The following is a 7,372-nucleotide window of genomic DNA, read 5'->3' as shown; positions in this document are numbered from 1 at the left end:
TGAAAGTTGCGTTTACTTGATCTTATGGAGCTATTTTAATCTAATTATATCTTGAGAATCCATCTATTAGAGAAAACATGGAATGTCGACCAGTTAAATCTACAATGATGTTAATATTAGGCAAAGGAAAGTCATTCTTTGGACATGCATTATTGATATCTCTGAAGTCTATGCATACTCTGATAGTTTTATCTGATTTAGAAACATGAACTATGTTTGATACCCATTGAGGATATGCCATAGTTCTGATGAATCCCATGCCCAATAATTTCTTCAGTTCTTCTTTGACAAGGAGAGCTATATGAGGATACATCTTTCTCAATTTTTGTTTTCCTGGTTTGGCTCCTGGAGTGACATTTAGGTGATGAATTATAAGATTTGTATCCAATCCTAGAATGTCTACATATGACCAGACAAAATTGATTTGTCATCTTTTGAAAAATTCTATATATTTCTATTGTTCTTGTTCTGATAGAGAGGTTGCTAGATGTAGAATCTTTGGTTGATCTGTTGTTCCAATGTTGACTGCCTTCATTGGTTCAATCAATATAAATGATATTTCTTGATAATATTCAGGTAGGGTGTCAAATCTCCCATCTCTTGGCACCTCAAGGAGGTTTTCACCATTAGATGCGTCCTTTCTTTTTACTTTTCCTTGTTCTAATGTTGCCAATAAATGGTTTTTAGCATTAAACCTGATATTTTTTTCTTTATTTTTATTTTTGTGACTAGGAGATTTGGCACCCACTTGACTGGAAGATGTGTTGGTGAAATCCCAGGTGGAAGTTGTTGTGGGCTCAATTGCATTGAGGTATAAGGTAATAACATGGTCATTAGGAAAGGTATCAATTTTGGTGTCCTTCATTATCCCAATCAATAAGTTCAGGATGTATTAAAGGTAAGGGATCACCAGATTGAGATGTTTCAAAGGAATTAAGGGTCATGATATAAATGTCAAAGTCTTCAATACATATTTCAATATCTAGGATGATACTCTCATCAAAATGACATCTCGCAAGTAGTTCCTTATCGTCCTCGATTGAATCCAAGTCAAGCGAATGTGATTTTAATTCAAGTGATCTAGTTCCTGACACTTGTCTTAAATACGCATGAACTATATAAAAACTCACATCTTTTTCATAGAAGGTTTTTTTAGGTGATTGTTCAGAATGATAGGAATCACTTTCCCATTCATTGGAATTTGTCTCACTAGCAACTTGCAATCTACAAATTTTTCATATATATTTTGGTTTGTCTTTCTATTTTCCTCGCTATCTCTTTTCTTCTCTCATATTCAGCTTCCTCTGGGATGATATTTAGTTATGCTAATCTTGATATGAGTTCTTACCTTATACCAACTTCTTGTCTATTTTGATTAGAATTTGACTCTGCTTGGGAAGTGTCATTATTTTGTTTTCCTTGCGGATTTGAAGCTCTCTCTTGTTGTGATCTTATGTTTTCTTGTTCTTTTCATTTGGTATATGCTTCCTCTCTTTTCATTACAAGTTGCTCCTCTCTTTTATCATGTTCATCTTTTTGTTGCCTAGAAGATGTTTCTTCTTGTAGAATAACTTGTCCATACCCTAAGCCTAATTTATCTTTAGCCTACTAAGCATGAGGTTGTATGGGTTCTAAGATACCATCTTGTCTTGTTCCTACAGGACCCATTCCACTGTATCCCATTTTCTGAAGGATGCTGAATCCTTTTCCATATTTTTTTGTGGGTATTTTGACATTATTGATTTTTTATTGAACTTCTTCATCCTTGTATAGCCATTGTAGCACACCTTTGTCCTCTTTTTCCTCACATAATGTCCTAACACTAACAAATGCTCCATCAAATACTGGAAGAGGTTTTACAATTGGTTGTTGTTTTGAGCTTGATGGTTTATCGTAAGATTTAGAAGAAAGGGGTAACTATGACAGTGGATATTCTCTGTTCCCTTGACCCCTTAGCTGTATTTGTTTTTTAAAACTTGACAAGATTTGAGGAAAATTATTTTTCCTTGGATTGTGTGCTTGAAGATGGCGCCTCTCTATTATGTGGAATAGTGACCTCTTGTGCCAGTTTCAAATTAGTATAATATTGGAATGGATTTGAGTGTGCTAAAATTGTGATTTCCTGCCCATTGTATGTAAACTTCAGGTACTGGTGATAAGTTGAGGGAATAGCTTGTATGTCATGAATCCATAGTCTTCCCAAAATTATGTTGTATGATAAATCCAGGTCTAGAACTTGGCATGCTATATATTTCTGGAAGGGTCCTACTTTGATTGGTAATACCAAAATTCCTTTGGAGGAACTCTCTTCTTCATCATATGCTTTGATTGTGATCTTTTTATGAGGATCAACTACCTCTTCAGCATAACCTATGGCATGAACAAGACTTAATGAGAAAATATTCAAGCTAGCTCCTCCATCTATTAGGACACATTTAACGCATGTTTAATGAATAAGGACTTCAATATGCAAGGGAGCGTTATCGAAATGTTGCAAAGACATGTCATCTTCTTCTATGAATGATAATTAAAGAGGCATTGTGAGGTGTCCCACCATAGTTTGGAACAGATCTATGCCAAGATCTTCAGATATCGTCATATCTATTAGCGCTCTTTCTAAAATTTCTTTATGTGCAAGTGAAAGTTTTAAAAATTCTAAAATTGATATTTGTGTGGGATTTTTCTGTAATTGATCCACTATACCATATTGTTTTGAAGTGCATGACGTGTCAGTTGTAGGACCCGACAAAGTAACCTTGGATTTGCTTCTTGTGATAACATGAGTAGGTTCTTCTTGTTGTTTCTCTTTGACCATAATAACATCGACCACATTATCATAGGTATGAACATAGTTCACTTTTGCTTTACCCTTGCCATTTTGTGTTGCTGATGATTCACCCTTCTCATAATTAGGAAGTGGAGTTTTGAAAGCTATGCACAATTCATTTTTCTTATGCCCATCCACAATTATTATGCCATTGTCAATCAAATCTTGGATGACATGTTTTAACCGCTGACAATAATCTATTTGGTGTCCTTTGTTTTGATGAAAATCACAATAATGGTTGTTGTTCCACTGAGAAAGTTTAACCTTGGGTTAAAAGTCTCTTACTATTGGAAAGGTAATAAACTTGTTTGCAAGAAGTGTATTTAATGCTGACCCAAGTGGTTCAATAATGTTGGTAAATTTCCTGCGAAAAAAAAAATTAAAAGGTGGTTTTGATTTATAGTTATCTTGTTGAACCACTGCTGCTTGATTTGATAAATTGAAAACCAGTTGCTTTGGTTTCAAATTATTATTATCCACTATTCCATCATTGACAATGTTTTGATTTCTACTCCAAAACTTGGGCTTATCATTGTTGTTATTATTAGTATTGTTGTTAGGAGGAGGATTAACTCCTTCTATGTATATCTTCAACTCTCCTTTATTTACCATGGCTTCCTCAACCCTTATTCCATTATCAATCGTCTTTTCGAAACTTGGAGGACATTGCATTTTTAGTTTATAACTCATTTCTTCATTTAGATTGTCAATGAATATGTCCATCTTTTCATTATGGTACCGTACGAGGATATCTTGTAGCTAATCATCTCCACCTTTTTAGAAACGTCATGAAAGGTTCTCCACTCTTTTATTTTGTGTTACACAAGTCTAGTATTGTGATCTCATGTTTTATGTTGTACGAATATTGTGAAACAAACTTGTCCACCAATTCTGCAAATGTTCTAATTCCAAGTGGAAGTTTCGAGAACCATTACATAGCTTGTCCACTTAAGCTCTTTGGAAATAACCTCATTAAGTATGTGTCCTCATGTGCAAACTCCATGCTCATCATGCAAAATTCTCTTGTATGATCTTGGGGATCAATTCTTCCATTATATTTATCATATCTAGGAGTTTCAAAATTTGGAGAAAAATGTATCATATTGAGACTTTTGTCAAATGGATAAGGAAAAATTTCTTGAAGTGAATACCTCTTAGTAGTTCCCCTTTGTATATAATGAATTTGCATTTGAAGTGTTTATATCTATTTTGAGAGAGCCAAAAGGGGATCATCGACATGATTCCTCCATGTATCATCATGAGTTCTTGTGTGATCATGATTTCTTCTTGTATCATCACAATTCCTTCTTATGTCATCATTAGTTATTCGTGTGTCCTCATGACTTCTTGTATCATTAAGAATTATTGTGTCATCCAACCTGCGATTGAAAATTTCTTTATTTTTCTCATTGTCATTGTAAGTGTCATTTGATCCTCCCCTTTGTCTTAAATTGTTTACGTCAAAATCTTGGGGAAGTTTAGCACTAGATTTTTCTAACATTAGGAAGTATTTTTCTTTTTCACCCTCCAATATTTTCTCCATGAATTTATCAAATTTAGGATCTTGTTGGATTTCTCTGATGTGTTGATCAGTTATCTCTTCTTCTATTTCATTTCCTCATGCCATTTACTCATGATCTTCTACCATTTCAAGTATTTATATTCCTATTTCTTGGATCTTTTGTCTCTGAGCCCTAGTTAAAATGGGCATAGACGTGTTCTTCATGTTTTGCTAGGTTTTAATTTTCTATAATGTGCCTCAATAAGTGATCAATTGTTGAGGTAAATATGATAGATTGATACGACACGAAATGATCATTCATGTATTTGTGAGTTTGCAAGTTTTTTGATTCTAGTTTGGAGTGCAAATTTTGTGATTTTGATATGACCAAGTTCAATAGGAATGATATATCCTATGATAGAGAATGAGGTTAGTTCAATCAAGAATTGTAGTTTCATGATAAAGGATGATAGATCCTGATGAGCAACTATGTTTGAATGATCAATTTATCAAAGAAAATGGGATGATGCACTTTGAGATGTTGGATTTTGAACTTGTTGGGGATGAATAATTGAAAACCTTAGTGTGTCTAGCTTTGAATCGACTTTGACTGAAGACAAATTGATTGAGTGCCCTGAGAAAATGACCTAATCTCTATGTTTGATTGTCTGAGAAATGGGTTGTTTTTGTTTTTTGATTTTGGTGTAGTTTACCAGAAACACTGACAAAATGACCAGAAACGCTAACAAAATGACCAAAAATGCTGACAAAATGACCAGAAATGTTGCTATAATGACCAGAAATGTTGATAAAATTACTAGAAACATTGCTATACTAACCAAAAACACTAATAAACTGACCAAAAATGCTGAGGAACATACTTGAAACACTGATAAACTGACCAGAAATGCTGAGGAACAGACCAAGAACACTGAGACAGAGACCAAAAAAGCTATCAAACAAACTAGAAACTTTGAGACAAAGGCCAAAAATGCTATTAGATAGACCAAAAACTCTAAGACAGAGACCAAAAATGCTATACTGCACTTTAGTGACTCAAAAGTTCAAATTGGTGATGTTTAGACTTAGAAAATTGGTTGTTTTTGTTGGCATTAGCATTAAGATTGCATTGATGAACTATAATGTTGTCATTGATGTCAATTGTAACCAGTAATGATGTTGTAATGATGTTGTTTTGCAACCGGTAAGTGATCTTGTGAAGGAAACCGATATTACTAGAGAAGAAGTGAGATCAACAAATAAATCCTACTTGTTGATGTGCCAAACCCTAATCGATGGATCTTGATGAATTAGTTGTATTGGTTTATGATAAAATGATGAGCGGTAATGATTATGCCACATATGCATGTTGTATGAGAAGAGTTTCAAATGGTTTTTGGCACATAGAGATAATGGTTTTATCTTGGGAATGAGCAAGTTCATTGCATGAAATGGAAATCATGTGATGAGTTACAGAGATCGATGAATTGGTGATCAAGGAGTGGTCGAGGTTGTCTTGAATGATGTGCAATGATTTCTATGTAATCCAACGGTCATACTTGAACCGATTTTTTTGTAATCTCTATGAGGTCTTAGGTTTGTGATGTTTTAACGACCTATTGTTTTTCTTATAAGGTCTATGAGTTATTTTATTGTAGTGTTGGAAATTTTGGTTGAATGTAAGAGTGATTGGTTGCTTAACCAAAAGATGTATCTACAATATGTGTAAAGGCAGATATGAGCATGAAAAGGATCTGATCAAGCAGAGTAGTGCTATTCACCAGATCAACAAAAACCTATTGTTTTCTAACAATTACAACAGTCAAATCCCTTAACTAGGTAAGCTCTAACAAGCTTAGTGTTATCTAAATCCTCTAACTAGGTGATCCATTAGCTTGGATTTCAAATCCTCTACTGAGGTTACTCCTAACAGGGTATTGCTTCTAATAGGGCATCATAGTCAATCCCTTAACCGGGTGGTCCCTAACACCTGTTCTTAACAAGACATTGTAAATCTTTAACGAGCTTGGCTCCTAACAGGGTGAACTTTAGAAGAATTTAGAATACTTGTGGGTATTCATCCCCACCGTGGTTTTTCCCATTTGGGTTTCCACGTCAAAATCATTATGTCAAGTGGTGAATGTTTTTGTGCTTTTACTTATGTCAATAAAGTATTTGGATGTTGTGATTAAAAGGTTTTGAGAGTTTCAGAGTTGTTTTACTGTTATTCTATTATGATAGCCAACCCATATACTTGACAGTGATATTGCAATTTGTAGTTTAGTGTTTGAACTAGTTAGTTCTGAGTTTGACTTGAGACGTTTTTGTTTGGTGAAAATTTTATGTAAGTTTTCTATCTACTAATTCATCCCCCCCTCTCAGTACTAGACCAGATCCTTATTGATTCATCATACCATCAGTTTGAACTTAGAAGATTGTTGTTTTGACCCAACTTTTTGATTTCTAGATTTAGACAACTAATGTTTAGACCTAGAAGGTGCAAACTGGGAGATCTAGTGTTGAAATATGAGCAAGTTGACATTAAAACCCAAAGAGTTGTAGTTTAGACCAAGAGAGCTGACGTTTGGACCAAAAGAGCTGATGTTTAGACCAAGACAAATGATGTTTATACCAAGAGAGGTGTTGTTGGAACTAGGAACTTTGAAGTTTAAGATACTAATGCTGGAACTCAGACAATGGTTGTTTTGACTTTAGGAGTTGATGTGTAGACTCAGATAACTGATGTTTATACCTAGAAAGCTCAACCTTGGAGAGTTAATGTTGAAATATGAGAAAGCTGACATTCATACCAAGAGAGCTGTAGTTTAGACCAAAAGAGATGACGTTTGCACTAGAAGACCTGACATTTGGTTAGAGAGAGCTATTGTTTGGATTGAAAGAGTTACTATTTGGGCTGAGAGTGCTAATGTTTGGACTGAGAGAGCTACTATTTGGACCGAGAAAGCTACTATTTGGATCGAGAGAGCTACTATTTGGACTGAGAGAGCTACTGTTTGGACCAAGAGAGCTACTATTTGGACTGA

Source organism: Cryptomeria japonica, chromosome 10, assembly GCF_030272615.1.
Source record: "Cryptomeria japonica chromosome 10, Sugi_1.0, whole genome shotgun sequence".
In the NCBI taxonomy this organism is placed as follows: Eukaryota; Viridiplantae; Streptophyta; class Pinopsida; order Cupressales; family Cupressaceae; genus Cryptomeria; species Cryptomeria japonica.
The sequence above is the reverse complement of the archived record's forward strand: the minus strand, read 5'-3'. Positions refer to the sequence as shown.